Below are 18,775 nucleotides of genomic sequence, written 5' to 3' on the forward strand. Positions count from 1 at the left end.
AATATGAGTAATGTTTAAACTTGGTTTCCTTTTGCATTTGACAGAAACGAAAGCAAGCCACAACATTCATTCTTAGTAATTTTCCTTATCAGGTTTGAATATATCCAACTAACCATTTTTCACAACATAGACATTAGCACAATAAACCTCATTCCATTATGATGTTCAAATGCTAGTAAAAAATCTTATAATTATATATCATTTACAGAATTGGTTTGTGAAGAGATTCAATGTTGTTGTCTTTGAAAATGAGCTCAAGTGGTATGCAACCGAGAACTGCAGTGATGTAAATTCCACCGTTGATGCCTACATCTCAAGGCAAAGAGAACTGCAACATAATGGTATCTTTATGGATGGAATTGGCTTAGAGAGTCACTTCACAGTACCAAACCTTCCCCTTGTAAGAACTATCCTAGACAAGTTTGCAACACTTGACCTTCCCATTTGGCTAACTGAGGTTGATATTAGCAAAACACTTGATAAAAATGCACAGGTGAGCAACTTTAGCTTTAGGTGAAATGATATATTAATTACCAATTTCTTAAATGAGTTTCTTTGCTCCATTTTCTGTGCATAGGCTATTTTGTTGAGAGGAATTGGTGGTCAGAGAATAGAGGAGGGCCTTCAAATTTCTAGATAGTTTGTTGTTTGGTGAGTATGTGATATTGTTGTTACATTATGAATATATGTACCCTACTTCTGTTTTGCTTAATATAATAATAGTAATAATTGTACTTGGTTAGTTAGCGTATATAATGATGCAGTAATTATCAAATTTTTAGGCAAATGGTGATATAAATATGTTTGATATATTTAATGTTCTTTCTAGATTGATCACCTAAAAAATGATTTTATGTCAATAAAATTACTTTTCTCATACACTTAACAAATAAACTAAGAAGTAGTTTTACTACTTAGTTTATTTGCCAAGTTAAGCATACTTTTCTTAAGATTTTATATTCATTACTACATTACTACATCAATATTAGAGTCGCCAATGACTAGGGTGTGACAACCTAGTCTCTTTATGGACGTAATATTGTTTAGTTTAGAACTTGGTGTTTGGGTTAATCAAATTAAAACATAAGAACTTGTCTAAGTAGTTCAAACTCATAAGAAGTTGAGAAATATATTCTTTATTCAAAATGATCTTGTCTCCTCAAGAAATTGTTAATATTTAGTTTATTTTTCATGTTTAATTGTTTATGTGAAAAATCAAACAAAAACCCATATGTTTAACCCATTATTTATGCATTGACATGTTCATATGATTCATTCTATTAGGCAATTCCTTGTGGTTCGATATAACTCTATACTATACTACAATTGAATATTGAAAGAGGTGTAAATTGTAAATAGTAAAGTGTTATCAATAAATTTATTTGTTGAAAACATCTTTTAATATACAAAACTGATGAAACTAACCTACTAACTTTTATTTATTGTTATTTACTTTCCGCAATTCATTTATTCTTTAATACCAACCTTCCTTAAGGAAGAAGTTTGGTTTGTTAATAAAACGAACCCGAAAGGGAGTAAATAAATAAATGTCACTTAAATTTATTATTCTTTTGTTCTTTATTTATTTATTTATATCTAACAATTAATTATTCATCACTTTTGTACATTAGAATACCATTAAACCGGTGTTGGAATTTATTCCACAAAACCGAGATGGTATTCAAAGGTACTTAATAATTATGTAATAAGGGATTGCTTCGATACCATTATACTGGCGTTAGAATCCAAACAAAGCCGAGATGGGGCAGAGAAGGAATAACTCATTCACATGATTATTAAGAAGTAAGTTGTAACTGGAATATTCTTGAAACCATTATACCGGCGTTGGAATTTATTTCAACAAAGCCGAGATGGCGAATAAAGAGTAAAACCGAGTTCTCTTACTTAATCAAAATAAAAAGAACACACCGAAAATGAGAGAACTAACCCTCTCAACAGATTCGCATCTTGCTAAGGAAACGATTTCTCGATAAGGAAAACAAAACCTCTCACAAAATTATCTTTCAATAGTTGCATTAGTCGCATTTTCCCACAATCATCGCCTTATGAAATGACAAATAGTCAATGGATGCCATTTTAACCAACCTACTAAGTTTTGATGAAGACAAAGTAATATGTGGAAGCTTGAAGACTTGGACATCACAACAAACAATATTCCGAAAACTCAAAGTCAACGTCATAGAACTTATGATTGTTTTTATATTCTAGGATCCTAACATGCTTGCCTAGTATTGAGTTTAGGTTAGGTAAACCCAAGATGGAAGTCTCACAAAAAGTCTAAAATGAAAATAATATAGGTTCAGACAACATATCTACATATATCTATATATATATATATATATATATATATGATAAGTAAGATTCATGCATTTGCATTAGGCATACATGGTTTTGTGCATAAAGGAATTAATCATTTCAAAAATCATATTGGATGTTCCTTCATCATATAGGGTGTTTACCATACAGTTAGGAAAATCCATTTTCAAACAATATTAATCGATTAGCTAATTTGATAATTGATTAAGTCTTGTTGAAATCCGTTAATCGATTAAAGAAAGATATAATCGATTAAAATGAATTACAGTAGCTAACCTTCCAACATTTCTACTTATTAATTGATTAAGCAAGTTATTAATCGATTAAGGCATAACTGAAACATTGTTTTCAAGAAACACGTTAATCGATTAACATGCCCTATATTCGATTAATGTCACTGGCAATCAATTATGAACAAAAACTATTATTTGAAACAGAACAAATCAGTTTTTAATAGAGAAGTTTTCGTACTTTCAATGAACAGCAAAAAAATAGAAAGAAAGAAAAACTCAAGATTCGTAGTGCTTAATTTTCAAGGCTATCTTTTTTATCTTTGAGAAGTTTTTCTTGCATACATTTACAAGAGAGAAAAGAGAGAGAAGAGAGAAAGTCTTTCCCAATGTGCTAAACATTTTCATTCAGTTGAAAAACCTTGTATGGTTTCCATATTTAGTTTTAGGGTTGTTTGTGAGAACTTCTGTCAAGGGTTATAGAACTGAATTCATAGTCTATATCACCACAATTTTCTGCGAAAAGTAACTCGGCGAATTTTCTGTTATTTGAGGATAATTCTCGTGGTGTGTGGTATCATTACATCTTGAGAATCAGTTGTCTTCACAAGGCATAGAGTCTTGAATCTAGTGATAGTTTCGGATGGGGCCAAATTGTGCGAACAGTATGGTATCCAAGTAGGCATTGATAATAGTCAAACCGAGCTTGGTGGCTCAACGGATTCAAGGAGGAAATTTGTGTCTAGGGTTATTGGAAGTATGATTATAACTGAATATACATTTCTGACAGTAAAGAAAATCTCTCAGATCAAACAGGAGGCTTGGATGTAGTTTGCTAGTGGACCCGTAAACTGTAACATCGTGTTTTTCAAAGCACTTTTAATTAAGTAATTAGTATTAATGGATTAATTATAGAAATTAATCAGTAATGTTTTAGGCTAAAACTCAAAGTCAACGTCATAGAACTTATGGTTTTTTTTTATATTCTAGGATCCTAACATGCTTGCCTAGTATTGAGTTTAGGTTAGGTAAACCCAAGTTGGAAGTCTCACAAAGAGTCTAAAATGAAAATAATATAGGTTCAGACATCATATCTACATATATCTATATATATATGATAAGTAAGAGTCATACATTTGGATTAGGCATACATGGTTTTGTGCATAAAGGAATTAATCATTTCAAAAATCATATTGCATGTTCCTTCATCATATAGGGTGTTTACCATATAGTTAGGAAAAACCATTTTCAAACAATATTAATCGATTAACTCATTTGATAATCGATTAAGTCTAGTTGAAATCTGTTAATCAAATAAAGAAAGGTATAATCGATTAAAAGGAATTACAGTAGCCAACCTTATAGGATTTATACTTATTAATCGATTAAGAAAGTTATTAATTGATTAAGCTATCATTGAAAAACTGTTTACAAGAAACATGTTAATCAATTAACATGCCTTATAATCGATTAATGTTAGTTGCAATCAATTATGAAGAAAAACTATTATTTGAAACATGACAAATCAGTTTTTTAATAATAAAGAAGTTTTCGCACTTTTAATGAACAATAAAAAGAACAGAAAGAAAAACTCAAGATTCATAATGCTTAATTTTCAAGGCTATCTTGTTGATCTTTGAGAAGTTTTTCTTGCATACATTTACAAGAGAGAAAAGAGAGAAAGTCTTTTCCAATGTTCTAAACATTTTCATCCAGTTGAAAAATATTGTATAGTTTCCACAGTTAGTTTTAGGTTGTTTGTGAGAACTACTGTCAAGGATTATAGAGCCGAATTCAGAGTCTATACCCGCACAATTTTGTTTGAAAAGTAACTCAGCGAACAATGTGGTATCCCTGTAGGCGTTGATAGTGGTCAAATCGAGCTTGGTGACTCAACGGATTAAAGGAGGAAGTTTCTATCTAGGGTTATTGGAAGTGTGATTGTAACTGAATATACATTATGATAGTGAAGAAAAATCCCTCAGATCAAACGGGAGGCCTGAATGTAGTTTGAAAGTAGACCTACAAAGAACGAGGGTAAAAGGGATTTTATCTTTTAAAAATCAAATTTATTAAAAAGAGGTACGAGAAGAACACTGGACCAAACTAATATTCTAAGATAAACTGGCAGCACATTGTGAAAAAAAGGGATTTTATCTTTTTTAACATGGACAATAAAAAATATTATTTTCCAATATGGACAGTCCAGTCAGCACAATATTTCATTAATTTTGTTGATAACATAACTCAAATTTATTTTTTTATAAAATACACCCCAAATATATTAATGAAGAAACATGAAAACAAGAACATTACAATAAAGTGAACCTATAGTTTGGAAAACCCAACCTATTTCTTGAAAAGTCTTCCAAAAAAAAGTTTGGAACAAAGTTCTACAAAGTAAAAATCTTATGATGGAGACCCTAATTGGCAAGTTTATCAGCACAATTATTATCCTCCCTATAAATATGTGTCACAATGCAATCCATAGATGATAATAAATTTCTGCAAAGATTCCAGTTATTGATAAGCTTCCAAGGAGCAATAGCATTGCCCTTGAATATGTCTACCACTAGAGCAGAATCATTTTCCAACCACATAGAAAACCAACCTTTGTTGTGAGAAAATTGGATAGCTATGGTTGTCGAACTTAGCTCAGCATAAAGAGCATCATGAATACCAAAGAAATCGACAAAACCACCCATAAGTTCGCCTCTGTGGTTCTTGAACAGACCTCCCCCTGCAGCATTACAAGGACTACTTATTTATACCAATCACTTTCATTTAAAACTATTTTTTTAATGAAAATGACATATTTATACTAAAATGTTGGTTCGAGGGATTAAACACACAAGTAATACATTTTTTATACTTCTAAAATATAGTCTACCATCAAGTAATAAATTATGTAAATAAACATTATTGCCTTTTTTTAAATTTTCAACATTAATGTTAGTGTAAAGTATATGTATATCTAACTTTACTTGTATATGGTTTAATTAGTGAACTCCTAGTAACTCTATTATACCACTAGTATTCTGATCGACTTGATAAGTGATATGATATTAATAACATTGGGTGTGTCATCTTGTTGGGAGATCTTCATCCATGAGTTATATATAAGTGGGCTTGACACCACATATTTACCCAAAACCTTAAGACATTAGGTCTATGGGTCCATCCACTTATATGATCTTTAACTCATCCATTCTTGCCTAATGTGGGACTTCTTCATTCACACTTGGAATACCCAACATCTCCCCCTCAAGTGTGAATTCCCATTCGAGTATTGGATACACCAAAGCTCAGCTCTCTATCTACTTGCCCCACCGTTGGCTTATCCTTTCATCAACGAAACACGTCGCCTTGACCTCTCGTCGGGAAGACTTTCAACACAAGGATCTCACATGGATCTACCGACCACTTGTCACTTCAATAGTCCATTGAGCCGTCGAACCATCAGCTTTGATACCACTTGTTGGGAGATCTTCATCTATGGGTTACAACATTCCTCCATCGGCTAAGTGAAAGAAGCATATAAGTAGGCTTGACACCACATCTTGACCCAAAACCTTAAGACATTAGGTCTATGGGTCCATCCACTTATATGCTCTTTAACTCATCCATTCTTGCCCAATATGAGACTTCTTCATTAACACTTGGAATACCCAACACATCTCGCAGTCACCACTCTATAGCGAAAAACATGTATACTTACACAAATAAACCCAAGTTGTGTCATGTGACACCCCAACCTATCTCAACAAATATCCTCATTTATACTACAATTTAAATATACTTTGACAACTAATCACAAGTCGATGACATAGTAACATATTTTTAGGATAGAAGATGTGTTGTTCCTATAAGTATCTCACTCCACCAAATTCTAATATAGAATCGAAAATTCTCTTTATCCCTCACAAACAACCTTCCCATTCAAGGTTTTATTTATGATTTTATTTTGTTTGTTCTACACTATAAAGTGAAATAGTGACAAAATTGCCCTAAAGAAAGCAAAGGAATGATGAATCCACTTAGAGATTATAGAATTAATGATTGAAAAAAATAAGAAAGCACCAATTGTATTTATGTACTATTTATTAGTGTTGCATTCGAAGTCAGAGAGAATCTTGGTGACGGTGGTGATTACTAGGAATTATAGTATGTTTGTTTTCAAGAAATGTTTTTTATTTTTATTTCCAATTTTCATTTTAAAAAAAACAATTTTCATTTTTATGTTTCCATGTCCTCAAAACATGTTTGTTATTATTATATTCACTTTTAAGATCATTACTCTAAACTTAATAATCTATGACACTCTTGCAAGTACTTCAATTCTAAATTTTAATCACTAAACTAGTCAAGTCAATAATTTTAACAAATTTTATGTTATCAATATATTGAACAATTTTAATTGTTTGAGTTGGTCATTAACTATCACAAATACGTGTGAAATGTCATAACAAGCATTATGTAGTTGTAAATGCTCTCCAAAAAAGTTGAAGTTAAAATAAAATATCAACATTCAAGTGTTCTATTATTTAATTAAGGTTAGAATAACTTTAAGTGACTCAATTTTCATCCCAAAATTGTATATTATTATACCCATTGTCAAACTATTTCAGCAATACCATATGAAAGTTGAAGAAAAATTGTTATGTTGAGAGATAAATAAATAAATTCTATTATAAAGGTGTGTGATGGTCTGAATGAGAGACACATTCCTCAATTGTTTTTGGATTTTATTGTTTAGTGGATAGAGTAATTGAAAAGTATACTCCTCTCATTCCATATCTTTTGATATGGTTAAGCGCATCGTTTAAGAAATTATTAAATAATATAAAAATTTAGTACAATTTGACTAAAGAGCCATATTTAATGCATATTGAAAATATGATTATAAAGAAATATGTGGTGAAAAGAAGAGTAATAAGTAAGAGTATAATAGGAAAGTAAAATATGAAAAGATTTGGAATAAAATGAAAAAGTTAAAACATGAAAATATATTAAACCATTGGAGCAACAAAAGTTTTAAAATTTTCAATAAAATGTCATTTCCTCATTATTGATAATGTTGGAAATAACATTTTTTCATTTTCAAAATTTCAGGAAATGAAGCTCATATTTTCGGAAATATAAATGAAAACAACAATACACATATGTTATCACCTTCCTTTTCCAAATAAGTGAAAATAACCAAAGCAAACATACCCTTAGTTTTCCAAATGAGTGAAAATGAAGCATAGAAAATGAAGCATAGAAATGAAAGTTTTAAAATTTTCAATAAAATGTCATTTCCTCATTATTGATAATGTTGGAAATAACATTTTTTCATTTTCAAAATTTCAGGAAATGAAGCTCATATTTTCGGAAATATAAATGAAAACAACAATACAAATATGTTATCACCTTCCTTTTCCAAATAAGTGAAAATAACCAAAGCAAACATACCCTTAGTTTTCCAAATGAGTGAAAATGAAGCATAGAAATGAAAGTTTTAAAATTTTCAATAAAATGTCATTTCCTCATTATTGATAATGTTGGAAATAACATTTTTTCATTTTCAAAATTTCAGGAAATGAAGCTCATATTTTCAGAAATATAAATGAAAACAACAATACAAATATGTTATCACCTTCCTTTTCCAAATAAGTGAAAATAACCAAAGCAAACACACCCTTAGTTTCCCAAATCCGACTCCTTGCGAGTATTATTTGTGGGTACCCAAGAGTCCATGCCTATTATCATCCCTAAACAGATCCTGGTGGATTTTTAGAGTGTTTTTGTCATGATTTTAATTTTAACTAGTTTATCACCCTCGTAGTTCTTGGAAGAAAAAGATAATTATTTTTATATTTAAATAAAAATAACTAAAATAATGAATAATAATTTCTAATATTTTTTAGAAATTATTGTTAATTTAAAGATTTTATTAACATCAATTCTAAGAGTATAAAATGAAAAGCTGGAAAAAATAAAAATTTAAAATTTTATTAGAAATTTAAGTATTTAATACATTGTAGAAAGTAATAGATTTAGTTTTCAGTATTTTATTACATTTTTACTTCTTTATCTTCTCTCTTTAGGACCCTTAACTTAACACATAATTAGAAATTTAGAACTTGAGAGTATTATGGGTAAAATAAATGTAAAGTTGCAAAAGTTTAAAAGATGAGAGTATTAAGGGTAAAATAAATTTAAAGTTGTATCTTATTGGAAGTTAAAAAATTGAAAATAATATATTGAAAGCTACTAATAGGAGAGAAATTAACAAGGAAAAGTGATATATCATCACAAAATTTGAGTCAAAAGACCCTACTAAATTTATGTAAGACCAATGTTGGATTCTTCTAAAATTTAATCTTAAAGGTTCTCTTAATACTAAGTGATATGGGTATTGGATGAGATATAAGATGCTTGGGACTAGAAAAGCATGCAATAATTTTTTGCTAATTATGAGCATCTTTAGATTAAAACTTTGGGACATGTATAATTTTTCTAGTAAATAAAGAAAATATCCCCTCTATCAAGGAAAAAGGGATTCTCAATCCATCTACATCCATAATCCTATGGAAGTATGGCAGTAATTACAAGCATTCAGAGAGCGTTCGTCGATATGCACTATAACCCATGGCTCGAGGACTCTAGGAATAATGAGAGCACATCTTACGTTTCAAGATGTGTATCACTTCATATAGTCTTTCATTCTCATTGATCAGACAATATAAAATTAATATATATTTAATTATTGTTTTAATTTTCTAACCAATAAACAATAATGAGTAGATGATACATACAAACTTTGGGATAGAAGATGTTACCCCATGAGTAATAGAAGAATATGGATCCCTCCTAAATAGGCAAGTTGACCATCAATGGTGGATTTCCAAAGAGGAAAAAATGGAACTTGATCTCGACCCAAATCATGTCCATCCTCCATACCCGAACATTATAAATATCATATACACATCCAAAAATTCACAAGAAGTGAGCCCAATAATTCGGAAAATGTGGATTTACATGGTATAATAAGGCATATTTAATATCACCACATATAAAACAAGTACATACTTCAACATTCCAAAAAGTCAAGAGAAGCAAATGGAAATTTCTCACTAGTACTGGATTCTCAAGTAATGGGAAGGTGAAAGTGTGAGTGTGAATTTTCCTAAATTATTTAATTTAAAAATAAATAAATATTAACCATTGAAAATAGAAAAAAAATAATTTTATCATGTATTATCATCGTAACAATATATTGACCTCTATAGTAATGAGGATGAGTCCAAATCAAGCAAATGATGTGTAAGGATATGATTTATTGCATGAAATTATTGTATCTTTAATTAATATTTCATGAATTCATCATATTAGAAATGAAAACCAACCATGAAAACATGAAGGTGCAAGCCAACACCGAAGACAAAGTAAAAGAAAACAACTCTATTTAGTTTTTGTGCCTTCTTTTTTTTTTAGCTGTTGGGATCTATTCTGTTTTTAAGGCCCATTTTCCTTTTAGATAGTTAGTTAGGTTTAGGAAGTTATTCTTGTTAGAATAAATTATCTTTCTTATTATAAATAGCTTTCTTTCTACTTTTTGTAAACTCACTAAATTTTTTAATGCAAGTGACTAGAGGTATTATTCATCTTTCTTTCTCATATTCCAAGAAAGTCAGTTTTATCAAGATGAGATACAATGATCTTTAACATGGTATCAGAGCTTACACTTTGAATAACCTTTGTTTTCATTAATCTATGTTGCGCCTTGAGCACCATCATCTTCGTCAATCTATAAAGTAAGGTTCTTTAATCTGAATACCCTCTCTTTCTCCTCCATTTTCAAATCAATGGAAAATTGAATTGTTCAAGCAATTAATCTGATTGAAGATCCAACATCCCCATTCTTCATACCCCCAAATGAGAACCTGTAACTACTCTTGTCTCTGCCCTCCTTAATGGTAAGAACTACCACGCCTGGTCTCTTGTTATGTCAATGTTCATAAATTACAAAAATAAACTCCAATTCATTGATGGGTCTCTCTTGAAGCCCCCAACAAATGATCATCCTTTCCTACGTGGGATAGATGCAACACTCTTGTTGTTTCTTAGTTAACCCACTCCATTGAAAGCTCAATTGTTCAAAGCATTTTGTGGGTGAACACGACATTATAAATATGGGAAGACTTGAGTGAAAGATACTATCAAGGAGAGATATTTAGAATCTTGGAGTTGTTTTGGGAAATGTATGTAACACCATGAATTTTCTGTGTATGTTTTATTACTTTTTTTTATTTTATCAACGATTAATTTTAGAAATTAATCGGTATGGATTTAGGCTTATAGTTGAGTGTTAGTCTTTTTTTATAATTTATATTTTATGGTAAATTTTCGTAATTTTCTGTGACGAAAGATTTTTGAGCTTCTGCCGGACCCAAATTCACCGAAATTCGGCCCAATAACGTGTTTTAGTTTTAGTAACTCAGAATCGAATTTCGATTGCGCCATTGGCTTCGAAATATTATTTTGAGTCAAGACAAACATCAAGTTCGTCCAGAACACATTTCTAAATATTTTCCACTCCGAATTCCGCGTTTCGAAGTTCTAACTGTAAACCAAAATCGGGAGAATTTTAATATCCGACCGAGTATTAGCCGACAATACTCAGGCATGGTTTAATTGAGTATGTTTCGCCGAAAATCTCACATCACTTTCATGTAAGAGACTTCTTATTAAACAAGCAAAAGTACATATCTTCTTACACATAATCTCTAAAATCACTCACCTATATCTTACACAAACTACTTTTGAAAAACCATTGACTTTTCCCCCAACTCAGATTTCTATCTTTAAGGAGCCAAATCCTAATTAAGAGAATACCTTGGCATTTTCATACTCTTTATTCACTTTGCATTTTCTAAAGAACTCTTAAGGTAGTTCTTCATTTTGATTTCTTCATCTCTTAAGATCTAATCATTAGATATTTATGAAATTTTAGTATGATGTTTATATGTATGTTATGAATATTTTCATCCGTTTAAATCTTCTAATAATCTTCCTAACTCTTTTTATGTTTAAAACTCCAAATAGATATTTTCTTAAACTTAGAAAGTTATTTTGAAACCATGAACTCTTTGTGTTCATGGGGCTGTTTTTTAATTTTTAGAAAGTTTGTATGTTTGTTGGTATTTGAACATGGTTAAAGGTGATGGTTGTATATCAAAGGAACCTTTAAGGAGTTTTCCTAAACATGCAAAGTTTGGACTTTTCCACTTTTTTTTTGCTTGAAAAACCATAGCCTTGGACAAGTTTAGAATGGTATATTTTTTTAATGTTGAAGTTTGATTTTGTTTCAAAGGGAATACTTTTGTTATCAAAGGAACCTTTAAAGTTTTTAATGATAAGTTGAAAGATCAAAACTTTCCTTAGCGTTAGGTCAAAATCATGGCCTATATATGTTTATGAAAAGTTTAGTTTCTAACTTTGAAATCCAAAATGTATATGGATAAATTTTGTAAAAAAGTGTTGTTTTAAAATATTATGAGTTAAAAGTTTGATTAGTAAATGATATTCTTTGACTTCCAAGTTCAAGTAATGATTTGGGATAAAAGATGACTTATAGAAGTCTTGACTTTATAAACTTAAAGTGTTATGAAGTAATGGATGGTTGATTTGTTATAAGATGAACATTAATAAAGTAAGCTTACGTTAAAGTAGTAAGTTTAACTTAAGAAATGTTGATTTTAAATGTTGTTTTAAGTATAAGATCAACACTATCAAGAAGGTGTTGAAATGACCATGAAAACCTATTATGCAAAATATGGAATCTACTTAACATGACTTACTTTAAAGTGGTCAGATCAACTTGGGAGATATTGATTTAAAAAGTGTGGACTTGGATTAAGAAACTTACCTTAAAATGGTTAAGTATGGCTTAAAAAGTCTCCATGAAAATATAAACCTATGAGGTGATAAAAGTATAAACTTTCATAAAAACTTACCTTGGAAAACGTTGGAAATCGAGAACAAGACTTTCGAGGATAAAGGATGGTTCAAAAATATGAATCTTGGATCAGTTGGATGAAAGTCAATGAGTTCATAAATGGATTCAAGTGTTAAAAAATGTTTTTACTTTAGGGTTATCATGTAAAATTGATTCGCAAACCACAAAATTATTTTTGTGTGTTTAGTTTTGAAGCTTTCGAAGTTGGAAGATCAACCCACTCTCTCGTAAAGGAAATCAAGCACGAGACAACCTAAGGTGAGGGAGATTATATCGTGACATAGTGGTGTCTGAATATGACAAAAAAATATATTCTTATGCTTAAGAGGAGCATATATATTCTTTTGACAAAAAAACAGAAATATTTGTGTAATGTAAATATGTATGCTAAAAAATCCGAAATATTTTTTATCTTAAAGCATTTTAAATACCAAAAAGAACAAAGTGAAGTATTGTTTAGGATCAATAGTATCATGCATGGGGCCAGTTCCTTTGCCAACACCTTCATATTTGTTTAATTATTAAGCAGCCAATTGGTTGTCTTCAATTTTAGGGCTCAAGACTTCACTACATACTCTTTAACACAAATGGGATAACTTGCTAGAATCAATTTCCATGACTTATATATATTCTGGGATAAGGGATTTTATTGCCAGTTTATTGTGTTTGGCTCTTTGCTCTTGATATCAAGTATGATTAGATAACTTTATCTTTATTAGTTTGTTTTTTTGCAATATTTTATTCTATTTTATAACATTTACCAATGAATTTATCGTTTAGAATATGGTTTTATTTTAGGATACATTTGAAATTAGAGTTTTTCATGGATCTTAATGATAAGTTGAGTGAAGGACAATGGCATTTATACATCAACAATTTGAGCTGCGCAGATTAAACTCACGTGGGCACCATAATAATTTGGTACATGTATTCAATTAGGGAGTACATCTTCTCTCTACAATATATATCACTCTATGTGTCATAAGCTGTGATTGGTTGAAGAAAGTGTATTTGTCCTCCATGTTGTGATTTTATTAAGAAGATGTGTCTAGATTAATATTTTCTTTCCAATTTTGCTTTTCTCTTTATCCAAACAAGAGAATGTTTTAATTTTGAATTTTCCTGTTGGCTTACTTCTAGGAGTATGCTTTTGCTTTCCAAATATATTCTAGTGGTACTAATACAATACAGTGTGACAAGTTAGCATTCACTACATTTCATCTAAATGCAATTTCGGTCACCTTATCTCAATGAAAAGTTAAGTGATTAACCAAGGCTATCCCAATTCCTAAATGATTCGTGATGGCCTACTTCTTATGATTTAGAGATTTTTATAAGTTTCATTTTTTTCTTTGTCATTACTTACCATATCCGGTATCACACTCTCAATAATCTTTGCTTCTGGACAACAATTACACATCGACGAGACTAACAAGGCAACTTCAAGGTAATATTCCACATGTATCAATAATTGGATAAAAAATGTATGTTGTGATATGTATTAGGCATGATGTTTCATATACTTTGAGCATAATGGACAGATACCAATCATATCTGGGTGAAATTCACTAGATATTTTTCAAGAATATCCTCAAGTACTTGAGAAGTACCAAGTTCACTTTCTTGATATATGTGAAGAAAAGACTATGTTTTGATACGAGAGGGTTACATCCATGCTAGTTTCCAGGCCGAAAATGATAACTTCAGATTGCAATTTGGTCTTATGTTTTGATTGGATGATTGAGCTATAAGCTGAAAGGTCCAAAGCAAGAGAGTATAACAGATTCTAAGATGGAGGTTGGCTCGGTATATTGCTTTCTCAGGAGCAGCAAGATTAATTGTTCATTACACTCAATGAAAATCAACAATTATTTATTTTGAAAATTCCTTTTTATTTATTATATTGTATACTCTTTATATATACTAACATATATAAGAAATCATTCCAATAAGCATAAATATTATTGTGAAAAATGATAAAAATTAATATAAATTACTGGATTTTATTTTAGTAGTCGAAATTTAAAGATAAATGTACATAACTTTTTAAATAATTATATAATCATTAACTAACTTTAGACCTAACGTGTATGGTTGTATAATCCATATTTAATTTTCTCATAACTTTTAGATATATTCTCACATAAATCTCTTATTATATATATATAGTAAAATAAACTTTTTGGGCCAATCTAGCTGGCGTGTTTATTATTGTAGTTTAATTTCCTATTGGCTGCCTTATACCACATCTATCAGTGCGAAATAGGAAATATATGAATAGAAATCTTTCATACATATTATTTTCTTTCATTCTATTTATATCATAATAAGAAATTGTTGGGAGTCATGAGATGAAAAGGTGATTAAAGTGTAGAGCTTAATGATAAATAAGTTAAGAGTTTCATCAACTACAAATATTAACATACTCTAATCCTATCATACCCTTTATTTTCTGTCATTCTATTTTCAATAGTTATGTCATTAAAAATTATGACAAAAAATAGAGATTGTTTCTCATTAATGAAAAAGAAAATATAAAACAAACATATTTTATAATCATTATTTTCGAAATGATAAAAATTAATATAAATTACTGGATTTTATTTTAGTAGTCGAAATTTAAAGATAAATGTACATAACTTTTTAAATAATTATATAATCATTAACTAACTTTAGACCTAACGTGTATGGTTGTATAATCCATATTTAATGTTCTCATAACTTTTAGACATATTCTCACATAAATCTCTTATTATATATATATATATATATATATATATATATATAGTAAAATAAACTTTTTGGGCCATTCTAGCTAGTGTGTTTATTATTGTAGTTTAATTTCCTATGGTTGCCTTATACCACATCTATCAGTGCGAAATAGGAATAGAAATCTTTCATACATATTATTTTCTTTCATTCTATTTATATCATAATAAGAAATTGTTGGGAGTCATGAGATGAAAAGGTGATTAAAGTGTAGAGCTTAATGATAAATAAGTTAAGAGTTTCATCAACTACAAATATTAACATACTCTAATCTTATCATACCCTTTATTTTCTGTCATTCTATTTTCAATAGTTATGTCATTAAAAATTATGACAAAAAAAGAGATTGTTTCTCATTAATGAAAAAGAAAATATAAAACAAACATATTTTATAATCATTATTTTCGAAACATACAATAATAGGTATATAAGATTTTTATTAAAAATATAGCAAAGGTTTAGCCATTTAGTTTGTTACTACCTGAACTTTATAGTTTGTTAGGAATAAAGTCATTTTGGAGAACACTAGGTTCCATGTAGATGAGGTTGTGGAGTTAATTTTTCTGCATGGCTGAAATTTGCTAAATATAAGCTTTCCTAGCTTCACCTACTCTTTTGTGGAGTGGGTAATACATCCTTCAAATTGTATCATTTGGTTGTCAATAATTATGACTAAGTACATAGGAGTACCACTTGCACTCCTAATTTTTATTAATAAATTTTATTGTTGATAAAAAAGGTTTGGACATTTAGGCAACTAACGAGAATTGGTGAATTAAGATTCGAAAGGGACTACCAAAAATATGTAGGTTACCCACACTACATTTGCCATGTTTTTCAAAACTGTAGTTAGACTATTAGAAAAACGGAAAATTAGGCACACTTACTTTTCCAAGCCTAGTGGTTTGTTAACCCTTTAACTTAAGCTACTGGGTTCAACACCCACTTATGCCAATTTTCTTTTGACGTTATATTTCTCGTTTTTTTCACTTTCACTCCCACTCTCCCTCGTTCACTTTTCTTTCTCTCTCGTTCGCTCTCCCCCTCCCCCTCGTTCATTTCTCTTTCTCTCTCCACCATCGAGCTCCACCGTCGTCATCGATGTGAGCTCTATCATCGTCATCGTTGTGAGCTCCACCATCGTCGTCACTATGAGCTTCGTCATCACCGTCACTGTGAGCTTTGTCCTCCTATGAGCTTCATCCTCCACCGATGTTCAACATTAGCTCAAATTGAAGCTTCTCATGAGGTTTGATTCCCTTAAATTTTGAATAGAAATCCCTAATTTCATGATTCTTTTACTATAATCATAAATCATAATTCTCTAATTTCACTTTTTTCTAAATATTCTACCGATTTCCAAAGTATGTAGAAAGCCTAACTTGTGAGTTTTTTTTTGTTAATATCTGTTTAAGGAAATATTTTTCACATATTCTATATTATATTTGATACTACTTTGGTGATTCTTGAGCATTTTTAGGTGGAGGTTTGAGGGAATTGTTTGAGGTATGATTTTGATGTTTATCTACGAATGTGAGATTGTTCTAGTTTTAAAGAATTAGATATCATTGAGTCAATATATTTTTCCATTATATAAAGTTATCTCCCTTTGCAAATTAAAGATTTATTTAGAATCAGTTGCGCTTGTGCTGATTCTATGAGTACCTTCTAGCTGTTGTTTGCTTTGGTAAGGGTAATGGATTTGTATAAGGTAATAAGCATGTTGTTTGTAGGATTTTATGTTTATGTTTGTGTCACTATGCTTTATGAGTTAGATTGAAATTTTATTAGGCTTAAGCAATAATTTTCATGTATGTTGTATTATACTTGATATTATTTTGGTGATTTCGTAGTATTTTTAAGTAGAGGTTAGACGAAATTGTTGAGATTTGGTTTTGATATTTATCTAATAATATGAGGTTGTTCTGGTTTTGATGTTGATCATCTCATCTCAGAAAAAAGGAAGTCGTTCGTCCTCACTGGTTATGATGGGAATAGACTCCATTGAGCAAGTTCTTATTCAAACTAATGAATACCAACTTATGATGTTATATCCCGTGCAACTCCTCCACCATCAAAGCCACTGCCCTCTTACTTGACACTAGATACACCACTTAAGCTAGCTGACTACTATGCCAATGGATCTGGAGCATATGAGCTTGATGCTTATTATAAGAAGTCTTTGAATGTTAATGTCTTGCATGGAGTTATTGTTGTAACTTGCAAGTGTTGACTAACATAAACTACTTTAACACCTTTGGTAGAGATCATGTTTGTATAGTTGCAGGATTGGCTATTTTGAAAGTGATAGAGAAGGAGAAGCTTCAAGAAAATGCATTTGCAGGATTTTATGAGTACATTTATCCTTATACTTTTTATTGGTTAGTTAACACTTATGGGAGTTATTTATTTGATGAAAAATGTGCTGAATGTAAATATTATGAACATCAGCATGCTCAAGATAAAAATGATTTTGCATAGTCAAGAGAACCACGAGCATATCAGGTTGGTATGTGTTTCCATCAACACCTTTTTCTGAGGGGTCTGATCAAGTGAACAAATCTGGGTGAAGTGTAGGATGTTAGATATTAATGACTTTCAAGTGAAGTGATATTTTCAGGGCTATATATAATCCTTAATTTTTCCAGGTAAATATTAAATATGAACCCAATCACAACTACAACATGTGAATGTTGCTTTACCAATTACATATTATTTTCTTAACCCAATAACTTGAAAGATATTTATTATTTGTCTTCAATTCATTAGTAGTATAACAACAAAGGAGAGTGATTTCTCACACAGTTGAACTGTTGAAGGAATGACTATCAATGGAACAACAAATAATAAAAATATAGGAACTTTATAATACTGGTGAGTAAGACTAATTACATTATTTTCACTCTCTTTCATCTTGTATATGTTGAATTTTGCATCTATAATTTTTTTTATGAGAACAAGTGATACATGGATAGAAATCTACAGTTAGGCATTCCAGCCTTGTTTCTAAAGAAATCATAAGCCATAAAGCTAAGAACAACATGCCAAAGAGAAGACTTCTTAGACATAATACCAAAATTGGCAAGTTTGTCAGCACAAGTGTTACCCTCCCTATAAATGTGAGAGACATGAAAAGTCATAGAAGAAATTGTGGAAGCACATCTCAACCATTTGTTTAGAAGCCTCCAAGGAACCATGCCATGTCCTTTGAATATATCAACCACCAAAGATGAGTCACACTCAAGCCAAATGTTTGTCCAACCATTTCTTTTAGCAAAATCAATGGCCAACATGGCTGCATTTAGCTCTGCAAATAAGGCATCATGAACACCAAAGTAATCAGCAAAACAAGCTAGAATCTCCCCCTTGAAGTTCCTGAAAATTGCACCACCTCCCGAGTGTCCAGGATTCCCTTTAGCTGCACCATCAGAGTTAA

The 18,775-nt window shown here is 30.4% G+C and overlaps 1 long non-coding RNA gene across 1 annotated transcript; it reads left to right on the forward strand.

Moving 5' to 3' along the window:
• Positions 1-276: 276 nt before the first annotated feature.
• LOC109340687 lies at positions 277-4,957 on the forward strand. The gene is made up of 3 exons (XR_002106824.1): positions 277-493; positions 578-585; positions 4,947-4,957. It is a non-coding gene; the product is annotated as an uncharacterized LOC109340687 (long non-coding RNA).
• The last annotated feature ends 13,818 nt before the right edge of the window (positions 4,958-18,775 follow it).

This window comes from Lupinus angustifolius, unplaced genomic scaffold (genome assembly GCF_001865875.1).
Source record: "Lupinus angustifolius cultivar Tanjil unplaced genomic scaffold, LupAngTanjil_v1.0 Scaffold_230, whole genome shotgun sequence".
NCBI classification, from domain to species: domain Eukaryota; kingdom Viridiplantae; phylum Streptophyta; class Magnoliopsida; order Fabales; family Fabaceae; genus Lupinus; species Lupinus angustifolius.